The sequence below is a fragment of the Corvus kubaryi genome, unplaced genomic scaffold (genome assembly GCF_017639235.1).
Source record: "Corvus kubaryi isolate FWS band 111438036 unplaced genomic scaffold, C.kubaryi_AGA036_p1.0 68, whole genome shotgun sequence".
Taxonomy (NCBI): domain Eukaryota; kingdom Metazoa; phylum Chordata; class Aves; order Passeriformes; family Corvidae; genus Corvus; species Corvus kubaryi.
In genome coordinates, this window is record NW_024582056.1 from 1,841,250 (window position 1) to 1,856,603 (window position 15,354).

Consider the following 15,354-nt stretch of genomic DNA (forward strand, 5'->3'; position numbering starts at 1 on the left):
GCTTACATATAATGGAAGGGTTCCCAGAAAATGAGACAGGCACAGTGACAGCATTAATGTTATTTATGTGCCATTTTACAAATTGAAGCAAGCAAGATCTGCCTACATTTCATATTAGATGAAGATCTACTTTTCCACATCATGCTAACTCTTTAACAGTGGAAAATATGATTTAGTAATGCATAAAAGCATAAGATTTAAGACTCTAGTTACTTTATTAGACTGAGGATAGGTGCCAGAACACCAGTTTCAATTAAATTCTCCTGTGTCAGTTGACTGCATCATGTTTTTTGAATTTAAAAAGAAAATATTTTGGTAACATAATGCACAACATATTATCTCAAATTAGAATTATTATCACCATTTGTTTCTTGAACAGGAAGAAATAGCTTATTCTTTTTGAATAAGTAACTGGCCTAAGACTCTTTCCTGTGTGTAACAGTAGCAAATTTTCCTCTAACTATTTTAATGCTAGATGCAGCTGACTAGGTTTTTTTCCCAGCTGTGTAGAAGACAGGACAACTAGAAACAAATTTCTGATTGCACAAAAGCAAAATAATTTTTAGAAGGGATTTCATTTCTGGTTCAAAATATAACATCAGTGGAACATGCCTGGCAATTACCCAAGTGACTTGTTCTGACACATCTTAAAGTAAAGCAAACAATCATTTCTATGTGACCATTTTATTTTAAGTTTCTCGGAATGTATATTAAGAGCAATCAGAAAAAGGTCAGCACTAAAATAAACCATTGCAAAAATTCTCAAAATTAAGAATTTCTGCTGATCCAACGCATTTTGTTGCTTTACAGTTCACAAATACGTCCTATTTCAGTTTCATTTCATGTGTCACCTCGCATGACTGAACAATAAAACCCGATGAAGACTCAGAGGGGAAGGGATAGGGCCCCATGTCCATGAAGCTCAAGGAATAAAGCAGGATGTGACTGAACTCAGCTTTTGCAAATAAGCTGACTTCATCTCAGCACAAGGGGGACCAGAGGGAGGCCTTGCTTTAGGTAAACACCTACCAACAACTGAATGCAGCAATTGGTGGCTCCTTGAGTTCATTTAAAGACTGTGAATATTTCCCTGAGTTGAACTATCATGGAGGGGTGGGGTGAATACATGATTCATCTCAACACAGAGTACAAAAGCTAGACAATAAGCAAAAATATGGCAAAGGAAACAATGGGCTTGAGCTGTCTTCAGCCATGTATTTCTTCCTGGCAAAGGTGGATGCCCTGTATTGGGATAGTGAGCATTTTATAGAGGCTGATAGGGGAGTCACACTGTGATTGAGCAGGACACTACAATTGCCCTATTGCTAAGTGTAACTTACATTTGTCATTTGGATTGTGGTTTTAGTACATTTTGCATTACTCTGCTAAATCAGAATCCTGTATGTGAAATGTCGTCAAATAAGTAAATTTAACATTAAACATTACAGCCTCCATGCATGGAGTATCTAAAAGAGCTTGGTCAGGGAGTATTAGACGCCGACAACTCAGGACAGGGATATTTTTTCCCAGAAGCTACAAAAGTTCTCAGTTCTCCAGTCCATCTATGGGACAAAGGTTAGTAAATTTGTAGGTTGAGGGACAAGTGTTGTGAACCCCAGGTCTGCCTTTTATAGAAACTGCTTTCTTTGCTTTCTAAAACACAGCCTGTTAGGAGGGATAGAATCCCTACAGTTAGGTTTATCAGCTTTCAAACATGAATAGATCAATCAAATAAACGAAATTTAGTTCTGGTATGTCACAGATTACAACAAAATTGATTGAAAACAATTTTTTCACTTCCCTTCCATTGACAAACCTCAGCCTTTTCCTCCAGTCTTGCTGGTAGTACAACAGCTTTCCAGGATTTCCTGACTGGTAACAGAAATCACACAGTGACCCCTTTGGCTTTTTATTCCTTGTCCCACTATCCCCAAAAGACAGTAGTTTTTGCTTCTTACTACTTTTCCTCTTGGAGCTCTACAAGAAGTGACCCCCACCCTCAGTGAATCCAAGGGACAGACTCTCCATAGATAGTTTCGCTCCACCCCAAGTCAACACCTTTGGACAAACCAAGGGGCGGCTTTTCTTCCCATTTTTCAGCCTTTACCTTTTAATTAAACATTGCCCACAATACTCAGGTAAATTGTATGCAAATACAGCATGCAGTTACGCCACTCAATTTCTATCTTCTCACTACAAGGAAATATCTTGCAGAGCTATGTAGTGATGGAACAAAGTCCCCAAAATGTGTATCTCAGAAAAAAAAGATTATCCAGTTCCTCACTCCATATAATGTATAAAATAAAAACTTCATCACAAAGTCTGCCACAATCCCCAGTGATTCTCTTTCTTCTTTTGCCTATTTTCTCTGCACAGAGATAAGTTTTCATCTTCTTGAAAACTTGTTAGCTTTCATATTCCTGAAATTCAGAAGTATCTTGAAGTTTTTTCACCTCACTCAATTCCTTCTGACTGCCTCTCCAGTTGCAGACTGAAGTAGGGAGCAGTCTACCGTGACATCTCCAGCATTCAATACCAGAGAACAAAAACATATTTGACTCACACTGCTAGGAATGATTTGTATCTACAAAATAATCTGGCACTTGGTTTTGCCCACCTGGGTGGCCCTCATTAAAATTACTCACCTTTTATCTTCTTCCTTCCCAGCACTCTTATCTTTGTATATCATATTCTACATGGTGTCCAGCAGACAGAATCCTGTTGAGTACTGCTTTGTCAGTTGTACAATTCAGATGGACTGTTGCTCACACACACAGCCTTCTGGGTTGGGGAGTCTTTCTAGAATTAAAATACTTTGATTACCTCCCTAGCCTTCTTTGTGTCTGTCATTTAAGGATATACAAGGATTTTTTCAGTTTCTGTGTCCCTCAAGCACTGCATTTTTTTCTCTAATTCATAAATCTTTGAGATGTCTGACTGATTTTCTGCAGTCAGATTTATGTGTTTTTCCTTTCCTTCATCTAGTCAAAGTTCCTCAAATTCATGGTTTGAAAGTATGGAAGATAAAGGTTTTTTTTTCGTTCATCCCCATGGTTTTGGACATAGATTTACTTTATGTGCTGCCTTGTTTCAAAATGCTTCAGTTGAGGTTCTTCTTTTCCAATGTGCTTTTACTTATTTGTTCAGCAAAACTCACCCTGTACTCAACTATCCATTTTTCTGCTTCCCATACTGTAGGAAGGTGTTCAGATTAACCTGGGACTGACAAATTAAAAAAAAAAAAAATTATTTTGTCCAGGGATTTTTCCAGCTGGGGTTTGAATCTGCCTAGTTTGCCTCTCTCACCATGCTGTGGAGCTCCACCAACTGTCTGCTTTTCTTCTGAAATCAGTGGGTGCTGACAGGTGTGCTCTACTTGGTGCTTTCCTCCAGAACCCTTGTTATTAGATTTTTGAAACCTTGACCATCACACCCATTTGCTTTTTATATGGTTGTCCCACCATTAGTTTTCTGGTCTCTGAAGCTTTTCTTTTACTCTAGCTTTTCCTCATCAGGTCAGCTGTCTTATTGCCAATCTTGTTCGTTTCCTGTCTTAAAAGGAAAATGAGAAAATAACTTCCTTGAATGTCACAGAGTACACCTCTTCCATTTCTGTTCTCAGCAAAATAATTCTGCCCTGCTGAACTCTAAAACTACAAGGAAATTGGAAGTGTCTTAGCTTTCTTTCAAATAAATGTTATGCCTAGACATTTCCCACTGCACAACTCATGGCTTCCAACAGGTATGGAATCCTCCTAAAGTTATGGGATTCTCCACCAAGTCACCTGAAATTATGAGATTAGAGAGAATTAATGCCTTAAAGATTTTTAGGGGTATTTTGCAAAGGATGCTTTAAATTAGGAAGCCAGTAACTGAACTAGGCACAAGACTCAGAAAAAGAACTTATAAAATTAAAAAATTAATAATGATAAAATCTGGTTTTGAAATATTTTATACCAATTTGGCTCTTTCTCACAGAAAGGAAAAGGAAAAGGAAAAGGAAAAGGAAAAGGAAAAGGAAAAGGAAAAGGAAAAGGAAAGAAAAGACCACAAAACTTCAGATTTTCAGTTCAGAAGTTGTTTGCATGTTTTGTGAAATTTTCAGTTTAGAAGAGGCTGTAACCCATGCACTTCCAAATTTCAGACGAGCAGTGGTGCTATTATGCAGTGCCATTTGGTACTCTTGAGAAGAAACAAGAATGTGAGAATGGCCTGGTAACTGACAAAGTAACAGAGTAAACATGAACATAGCATACTGATTTAAAATTCATGTATTGTGAGAAAATGGACAAGTGCTTGTAACAAATTTACAACAGTAAAACAGTATTCTATGTGTGGTTTTCAACCCATTAAACATTCTCCTTCCAGAAGTGCCTCTTGTGCTTAGTTCTTGAAAAACAGACATCTGTGTATGACTGCTGTCTCCATGTTACTGATTCTGTTTTTATAGCCTGAAATGACTTGCTTTTATCTTTTCCAAAAACTGACACAAAGAAAATGCATTCAAAAATTTAACACTGTAGAGTATACTTGTTAGCAGCCACAAAATTGATAACAGCATATATAAAAACAAGAAGACAGGTGTAATTTTCCTAATGCAAGTGTCATTACTATCTTTTTCTGACTGTCTCTATTGCCACAATATTAATTAATAGAAATGGTATTCCAGTGATTCACCTTGTTCAAGTAGAAGGACTAAAAGAATTATTGAGACAGAACAAACAATTCTAAAATAACACAACACAAAGAAGTCAAGTATCTGCCAGTCACAAGCAATGCCAACGCCATGATCTACCTCTCCTCTCTGTTTCCTTATAAAGCAGCCAAAGGATATGTCGAGCAGTCAAATACAGAGATAAAAACATTGTATGCAAGGGAAGGAAACAGAGTCTGAGGAGAGGAAAAAAAAAAACAAACCAAAACCAAAATGGAACAACCCCCAAAATAACATGAAGTAATTGATCTCACAGCTATCTACTGCAATATTACATTAAACTCAAACAAAATTTAGTTATCCAAGAAAAAGAAGGAACACCTGCAAGGTGGTTGGTTACTGAGAAAATGGGATGAGGAAAAACCTCATATTTTTAGGTCCTGTCCTTACATGTTTCCTATATACAATCCCTCACTGCGTAATGTAACTTTCTCTATTGTGCAACTTAACCTTATCTGTCCTGTTACAATTTGCCTCAGCACATTTTTAAAACAGAATGAAAGACGTGAGCAGTAGCATTGATCCACTCGGTTTCAAAAATAATTTTGGCCCTACAGCTGATAAACCTGGAGCTGATAAAGCTGATAAACACATGAAAAACTGACAGTAAAGTGCAAATGCTATCTAGATGCTAATTCTGTTTATATTGAACACTTCAGCAGACAGTAACTTCAGCACTCATTCTCTCTCTTTAATATAAGAGTAACATATTAGGATCCTTCAGAGGAAGGAGGGATCTTTTTTGTAGGTCTCAGTGGAAGTGCACCACGAGATCCATCTGAGGGTTATCAGAAAAAACTGAGCTGTTAACAAATATTTATTATTAACTTGGTCAGCAAACAGGTACCCTGCTCCAACAGAGGCAGCACTGCAGAAGACAGGTTCTTCAGAATTCCCAGTCTTATCCTGCAATATAAGGCAGGCTTGAAAGTCTTGCAACTTTTCTTCATAATTAGAAAAAAAAAGAAGTGTCTTTTGTCCTGTTCGTTTAAGTGGATACAGTAGGTCACACAGTGTATCAGATATTATCAGTGTAATTGAAATGTGCCTATTTATTTTCTAGACTAAATGATGAGAGGTAAAAATTAGAACAAGAACCTTCTGCTTTGAGTGTGAAATTTTCTATGCTGAAAGCAAAATCACAAATGAAAACTGATCATTTCAGTAAGGTTTTGCACAAGTAAAGTCCATAGCTGACAAATGAAACTTCTACAGATATAACTTTTAATAGCAGATTCTATTCCCTCCAGTCCGGATCAGTGGAGGTGTCATTTAAAGGGTCTCATCTTTATGGAAAGGAAATATTTTCTATAGCTAAACTGCACTCAGATTCCCACCAAACAAATATTTGACATGCAAGCATGAAGTTTAGATGTGGCTCTAAAGATAAATCATAATTGGCTTAAAGGAAGACAGGGAAAGTGGGAAGTAAAAACATGTGATGATATGTAATACAAACTGATTATTTAGGACCTTATATAACACTCAAAATTTTGAAGATTTTATGAAAAATCTCATCACTGAAATGTCTATATCAGACTCCAAAAGTGAAGCCAGTTAATAATCAAAACCTTGACATGGCAAACATGTGAACCACTTTTAAAGACCAATTGAAAGGTAGTATCTGGCAAAGAAAGAAACATTCAGAAACTGACCACTGAGTAGCTTTTAGGATGAACAATCTGCTGCTGTCAACAAGAAATTCTGATAAGCAATGAGATCATGGCATGAAAAAGCTGTTCTCACCTAGTAAGGCCAGAAGCCATGCAATTACTTCTGGCAGGTACTTCTCAGTAATTGTCACAGACACAGTTAGGGAAAATAAAAGTTTCCTACTAAGAGAAAGGTCTCTAAAATGTTCAGTAGGTAGGTGTTGGACCATTCCCCAGTTCATTCTAAATATCTTGTATTTTATGATATTCCAAACATGCTCTGAATCTATTTAAACTCTAGGGATTTTTATGAAGGCAGGCATCTTAGTGAGGTAAAAGCTTTCTTCCACAGATGTATCTGCTTTTATTGCTGGACACTGAGAAATTGTTACCACCTTCTGGTTGGTGGTAGCTACTGGTGTTAATTCACACAGGTGTCACTAGTGATGCTTTTCAGTGGTGCTTGAGTAGTTTTATTATGGAAATCTTTTAAAACCCTGAACTAAATACTCTAATAGTGTGAAAATGGCAAGAGATAGAAGTGATGGTAGAAAATCTATCATTTCAGCCTCAGCAAGGAAAGGAATATATTAATAAATGGGGGAGTGTTTCAAAGGAAATTGCTGAAAGACATAGAATAACATAACACCATGTTTCTCTGGATTTCCAGTACGTAGTTCAAGCCAGTATATTCAGGTACAGGATGAGCCATAAATGGATAAACAATAAATTTCAGGGACAGTGGAAGAAAGGGACATAAAAAGAGATTCTGGAAAGAGAGCATTATAGCAGCCTCCAAAGTAGAAGTAATGAAAAACAGTAGAATCAAATAGACCTTCTCACCTGAAGTAGAATGTTGGTTTTTTTTCCAAAAAATGATAGCAGACTGAGGTAAAGTATAAGAAAGCAATAACTTGGTAGTAAGTTAATCTGCATTCATTTTTTGACAACACACAAGCACAAAAAAGAAATTCAGAAGTGGGCACTGATACCAGGAACATTTAGTACAACAGTAGCAGACTGGAGAAATTCTATAAAAATGAGAAACAAGAGCACAACCAGTCTGGAATTTGTAATATTTATAGAATCAAGAGGAAGAGTAAAAGCATTTCTGAAACAAGCAGGGAATGCAGCTTGGAGCACAGCAGAAACATAGGGAACAGTAGAGACAAAAAGGTCAATATGTCAAAAATTCCTTTGTCACTGAAGTTCTACAGCTTGCTGGCAGTAATACAAAACAAGACCTTTCAGAAGGGGAATCAAATCAGCAGGATAGGTAACATGCAGTGAGAGGATGAGGTGAGTGAGCTGTGACACTTATGAAGGCTGAGGTACTGTAGGCTTTGGAAGACACTCAAATAGTAAAGAAAGAATTATATCTTTAAGAAGGTTGTCAGCATGCAGCCTAAGGGGCTGGATGGATCAAATTCTGCAGACACTAGTGCAAATTGAATAGGATCAAACCCCACTTTAAATAACCAACATTCAGTATGGGCAGGCAGGCCCTCTTCGCCATATTCTCTTTGTTTGATCTTGGTTAGCTTCAAACTTTGATGTACAGCATTCAGACTTAAAAAATGCTATGAGAGTTAAATTTCTTTCTAGCTCAGGTTCAGAAAGCTCTCTAGCTCATGCAGAATTGAGATGTGGAGCTATAGCTAAGAAGCATATGGATGCAAATCTGCAAGAAACTTCTCTTGCCCATGAAACACTTCTGTTCTGGTTTGCACTTACTTAACCTCCCCTTAGTCACTCATAGCACATTTAACTTAGTGGATCGTGCCTTAAGCAGGCTGCTTTGTAATTAGCACAGAATCAGTCACTTCAGAGACCTCACTGACTTATTACAAAATTAAGAAATATCCAACACCTTATATATGTTGATGATAGTGTAAACTTTTGACAGTTTACTTGGGCTGGAGTCCCATGGAAAGGAAATCTCCAGAAAATTTAAAGAGATTTGTTTATACAAGCCAACTGCTAATAGCAGGGTCTATCAGAAAGCTGAACAGACAATTCCAAAACCTAAAAGCAAACCTACATTTGTATTTGAAAGATAGGGACAGAATTTTCTATGAATATCTTAGCTTTGCTATCTCCCTTATTTCCTTTAAGCCAATACTGACTGTTGCTTGAGATTGTCAGCTGAAAATGTTGAGCTGGTTTCTTCTTTGCAAGAGTGCTCACTATTCCTCAGTATGAGAAAACAATCATCTGAGCAGCATAAGAAGTTCCTAATTCTGCAAAAAGTATAATAACACAAATAACTAATGATGACTTAACAGAAAAAAATCACAAATTATCCAAGTTTTTAACTTCAAGTGTAGCAATTAACCTACACCAGAAGTATTTTGCCTTATTCTAAATTTGAAAGAAAAGTTCTTCATGATAGAAACAGTCAAGGTGTTCCATGGAAAATGCAACAAAATGACAGCTCAGTGATTTATAGGGTACTTAGTTTATCACTTGATTGACATATTAACTGTGATTCTGTCGGGAAAAAGCTGCCCAGAATTCTTGTGAAATCATCATAAAAAGAATAATATTCATCTTTTACTAATATCTAAGAGTTGTAGAAGGACTCTTAAGTCAAACTCTTCAAATTAGGACTTGATGGAGGCTGAAAAATAGTGCGTAGCATAATATTCTATTGTCTAGCAATAGAGGTAGTTTTGACAATTGCTGCCACCTTGAAACCAAGAAGCAGAACTCTCAAACTTAGTTTAACAACCTGAAAGACTAGAGCACTGAAATCAGTCCTTTATCATGAGTCCATTTTCAACATTTATGTTCAGGTACCTGACCAATCTCTTTTAGCACATTCACCCACAAACACACTGCTGTCACCCAGCACTGTGGAGACAGGCAGATTGCTTAGGGTTCCTTGGTAGAACAATAACATAACAAAGCAGTTATAATAAAAATTTTCTGTTAACCTAGACTCTGCAGATTGGGTCATTTTACAAAACTTGTATCAAAGATTATCTGCAGATCAGGTGATTTTAACTAACATCCAACTCTCCCTACAGATTCAGGTCATTTGTTGTACATTAATTGTAACTTGAGTTCAAAGCAGGTATACAAAACTCAATCCTTGGAAGAAGCAGACAAGGAGGGCAGCCCTGACCAATGAGAGATCATGTTCCTGATGTCCCACAGCTCCAGCATGCAGCTGACTGGGATTTGCTGCTGCACAGGGCAAGGCATGCGATTTTTATGTTTTCCTGTTCTGCAGTGTGTGTCATTCTGATTGTCCCAGGCACCTGGACCCCATTTCATGGATGAAGGTGTTCATGGCCAGTGACTGCCCACCTCACAAGACAATGCATCAGTGTCTAGGAGTAGGGAGCCTGGCTACCTCTGTCAGGTGCTCCAGAAGCTTTGTTTCAGCTCAGGCCTCCCAGATATTGCCAGAGTTCTATTTTAGGAGCAGCAGGAACCTCTCCATGAGGAAGGACAAGCCAGAAGCCAAGGGTGATCCCAGTTCCTGATCAGGCAGTACCTTCACCAACCAGGCACAGTCCTACAGGACCCAAGGAGGATCAAGATGGGGATGGGATCCATCAACCCTCAGGTTTTATACCCAGACAGGGTGAACTCATGCCTCAGATCTGAGGTTAATCTAGGAAGATGAATGAAAAAATAGGGATCAGGAGAGGACAGGGATGACAGACATGCAATATAGGGTCAAGGCCAACCTAGAAGATAAAGCTGGAGATCAGGCTGCCTGTAACTCGGGTCTGAGCTGCCTCCAGGACACAGGCCCAGATGCAGCTGTACAGCAAGTTGAGATTGGAGACCCAGGTCTGATGTTCAATGCAGCCTCTGTAGCAATGGTCAGAGGGTCTGTCAGCAGAGGCTTCAGGTGACTCTGACAGGTCTGGGCCTTAAGAGCTCAGGTACACTAAGTGACATGACTACTTCTGCATCAAATATACCCAAAAAGCCCCACAGTGCTGGTAAGAACTTATGTGAAATTGCTGTGATGCACAAAATTACCTTGGCTCCTGTTTCCTGCTGTTACAACTTCTTGCTGAAAAATACAGATCTATTTTGTGTTTCATTTTAATTGAATTCATGGAGTTAAAATAGAATGTAATAAAACTCCCTAATTTTAAACCACAAGAATTTCATTCACTTCCTTGAGATCATACAGCTTGGTAGTTGGGACCTGTAAGGGGTAAAACTGATCAATGTGCAATAGCTGTTAACTATTACATCTGTGCCCTCAGTGAATTGGAAAAGCTGTTTTTATGCTAAGAGAGAAACAAGCATGTATCCATGTTTTTGTATTGCATCCTTTATCAAGCAAGATGAACAAGCTTACTAAAGATTTTCCAAAACTTTTCTTCTTTATTTTTTTTTTTCTAATGAAACACCAACATGTCAGGAGAAATAACGGCTTTGAATGAAACCCACATTTATTACCCTGATGTGCACACACTTGATAATGCAGCTTTTATAATTCCCCCCATTTTTTGCTTTTACTTCTTATAGACTCTGTGCTTTTAAATGTGTAGAAATAGCACTAGCTAACATCCTTTTTGCTTTGTAAAGCACTTTGAATTATTTTGTTGTTTGTTAAAAATACAGTGCAGGTGGCAGGTCATAAATTAAAAGACTATTTTCATATAAAAATAGAAACTCACACAACTGTCAGTTTCAAGAACAAGACAACAGTCGGTACAGGTATAATCATATCTCCCAAACCAAATTATAATGCATTTGTTTTCAGACAGTAAAAATTCCCTTGAGGCATGATCAAAAAGTAATGATGCTAGGGACCACTTATCAGAGGACAAAAACAGTTTCACAAAGGAAGGCTTTCTGTACTTGCTCTCACAGATGTCTACCTCAGATTAACATCTTGTAAATGTTTTTACTAAAATTCCTTCTACAAATATTCTAAGCCTTTTTCAAGTAAGAGAGAAAGTTACTTTTGGAAAATCTTTTATTGAAGATGTGTGTTGTGTTCCTCTAACTTAGGGTCTTTAAAAGTGGTTCCAAATATCTGTTTTCCTTAAAAGAAAAATTATAATGCCAGGTGCTTTGAAGCATTAAAACTTTTGTTTGTCCATTCTTATACTAGCAAAGGGGACCAGGATATCCAAGAAATCCTGAAAACTGAAAATGAGGATGAAAGTATAAGTAAGTAATGGCAGACAAAAGTCACTGAGGGAGGCATAATGTTCTAAAATAATAATACATCATTATAGTAAGTATATTTCTAAGCATGGATCAGAAATTCCTATGTGATTGATAGGTACTTGCATTCTACTCACATTAAAACTTGCACAAAGTTATATTTTTTCTAAAATCCATGTTTTGGAATTTTTGTTGTTGCTGTTGTTTTTATTTTTAAAGAAGAAGGATATGTTGTTATTGGAAATTTGTTGCTTTACGGGAGAGCCGAGGGTGGACAACCTGGTGTGCCTCGACCTTCCTGTAAGGAGCATCCTCCAAGGAGCAACTCTTCCAGGGGCGGTGGCAGGCTTCCCAGGGCAACAAGTGATTTCAGCAAGTGTAGCAACTTCTGTGCTACAAGTGATTCCAGCTCGTGTGATTCAGCCCTTTGTGCAATCACCCAAGGCGAACTCTGGGATAGAGAGACAGGAGCCTTGTATAGCTGTTCCTCAGAGGCAGCTTTTATTGTCCAGCAGCCCCTGTGAAGGAGTGGCCAGGGACAAAAACTCCCTGGTCAGGGGAAGAAACAGGGTTTTTTTATGGGAAAGGCAGGGGGTGGGGTAGAAACCAACCAGCCAGCTGGGTACAGGCTATTACCATATAGAAACAAGGCATGCTGGGGGTCGTTCACTTTCTTGCCATGACCCGAGGAAGGTTGCTTATCTCTGGGGAAGGTTTTCTTGCGCTCAGACCTCTCTTCTCCAAGGGAGTGCAGAGGGCTCTTGTGCCAAGGGGTTCCAGCCCTCCACAGAAATTATAGCTTACTCCTCTGTCTTTTCCAATCAATTATAACGTTAGCAAAATGCATAGCTTTCTCACTTACTGGGTACATCTTTCTGACTAAATTTCAATCAGAACTTAACTAGTTCTGGTTCTACTTGACTACTTATTTTTTAATTAGATTTTATTTAAATATTATCCTTAGTCACTTTATGTCAACCCAGGTGGTACATGTTTAGTTTCATAAGGGTAGTATCCCTAAAAAAACTAAGGAAATTAAGAGCAGTGTGAAGTAGACTGTTTGGGCGGGACACAAATAAATTGTGTTATGTCCCTAAACGGCAACTTCAAAAGTTTTCCACAATATTTTATGGGGCTAGGAGACAGCTTTAACAGCATAAATTTTCAGTGTAACGAAGATCAGTCATTCTCAATTGAGTCTGGCTGGGATGGAGTTATTTTCTTCATTTCAATCCACATGGTGTTGGGTTTTAGACGTGTGACCTAAACAGTGTTGATAACACACTGGTGTTTTAGCCATTGCTGAACTGTGCTTGCACAGCATCAAGGTTGCCTGTGTTTCCCTCTCCATTAGGCTGGTGGCAGGCAAGATTTTGGGACAGGATGCAATCAGGACAGTGACCAAAGTAACCAAAGAGATATGCCATATCATACAACATCATAACCAGCAAGAAAACCGAGATGTGTTTTTCCAAAGAAGCCATTGTTTGTGTATGAGCTAGGCGTTTGACTTTGGGTGGTGAGTAACTCCTCCAGCACCACTTCTTTATCTTTGTTTTTCCTTCAAACATTAAACTGCTTTAATCTTGACAATGAGGTTTTTTTTTTTGCTTTCTCCCTTCCCATTGTCTCCCCCAGGTTGCTGAGAGGGCTTGAGAAAGCAGTTTCATGGGGGTTTTCTTGTCACCTGGGATCAACTGACCACTTATACAAAAAACTCTTGAATAAATGTAGATTTCATGTCACGGTGATGTGAACCACTTCAACCACTGCAGATCCTTTTATTAATTTCAGTGATTTTAAGATAATTATTGATATTTTTAAAGTATGATTTAACACACCATTTTAGCTTTCCTTTAAAAATTATTTAAGAAGTACTCACTACATCAGATAGCTGTAGATGTTAAACTTGCAAGTTACTTGCCTCTTGAGATTCATGTCTGTGTATTTATTGGAATTAAATGGGTATTTATAAATATTTATAAATCAGGCCACATTAAATGCGGCCCTGAGCAACCTGATCTAGTGGAAGGTGTCCTTGCCCGGGGGGGGGGGGGGGGGTGTTGGAACTAGACAATCTTAAAGGTCCCTTCCTGTTGGGGTTCCTCCCCCCTGCCATGGGGTCCTGGGAGAGGGGACCCTGGGGTAGAGGCACGAGGTCTCCCTGCTACCTGGTCACATGTACCCTAATCCTGTTCCCCAATGGTTATTTTGTGTTCCCCTGCCCGGGAAGGACCCTGCTGGTCCCATGATTGCAACAGTTCTTCAGCAGTCCCCCGGCCATGCGGCTGGAGAATAAAGATCTCTGAAACTTCTATCAAGAATAGGTCCTTACTTCTTTCCATGGGCCTCGCTGTCTATACATGTTGCAGAAATCCCCGCTGCAACAACCTTCAACCCAAACCATGCAATCATCCTAAGATTTATTGAAACAATTAAACAATTTCAGGAAAAGATGCATTACTTCTTCAGAAACCATTAAGAAAGAGACATTTCTCTAACACACATGAAAGATTCTAAGAATATTTTAAGGTCATACTGTAAATGGAAATTGACTCATATTTTTTAAAAAGTATTAGAGTAGTTCATAGAAATTGAAATAGACTTTTTAGGTCTTGGAATATCCCCTGTGAAACTGGACAGACTGATGAGAAAGAGGGATTAAAACTCCCTTCTACAGTGAAAGTCAGTGAAAATTTTAAGTAGGTGAAACAAAAATATATACTAGTGCATGCACATCTCTCAGTAGATTATACATTTGCAAACTGCCTAAAAAAGTAAAAGAATAACAGCCAGTTTCGCATCTAGCTAAGACAGAAAACTGTATGCATTCCTCCTTTCATGAAATCAGGTGAAAGTGAGATCATAAAAACTTAGTGATTCGAGCCAGCAGCACACTCACTTCAACTGAACTTCAGAAGCACTAACACAGGCTCACAGATCTTTTCAACTTGTTTCTTGAAAGGGAGAGTGAAGAATTCATAGAGAAGTGTAAAAGAGCAGAACTTCTAGTTCAGATTAAAGCAACTAACATCTTAGGAAGATGAATTTTAAATTACAGACTAGAAATTAAATTAAAAACCTCTCTCTGTAAAAGAAATAATGAAATGATTCATCAAGATGAATACTTGCACAGAGTTCCTTCAGGTATTGACCTAATCAGCAAATATGTCTGACTTCTGTTTCCCTCATTGCCACCACCAAACAATAGGGGTGATGGTGGCAGTGTCAGGCTTCAAGTACCCCAGAGACTGGAAAGATGGAAATAGGAGGATTTCCCACATTCAAAAATATTTTTTCTACAGTAACACACAGAGTATTTTGGAAGTTTTAAAGACCTATTTCACCATCCTATGCTGAAGCAGTGTCAGGCATATTTAACTGGATTTTTGACTTACCAGGTGGTAAACCTTGGATGACTTGTTTATAGGTGACACCTTCTTATGCTTGCCCATCTTGGAATGCTGTTAACAGATCAACTAAATCTCCTTAATTGCAAATACCTGTTATTGTCATTTGCAATCATTTCACAGAATGGAAACTCACATTATGTGTTGGTTGTCTCTGTTCTAAACAGAACCAGTTATTTCATCTTGGTGGAGAACTCTAAAACCTCTCTGTCCCCTCCTCAGTTACCTGGCTTTTCAGAGACACTGTCCAAGTTGAGAACTTATAGGCCCAGGACATGAAATGTATCACTCTTGAAAATTGCTCTAGACATACCAATGCAAAGCGATAGCAGGCAGTCACCTTGCTGGATTTTTTCTTTCATTTAACTCGTGAAATGAAAGAAATAAAAATCTAATCTAAAATGTGTTTCATTTAAAACAGATCTAAAGTTCA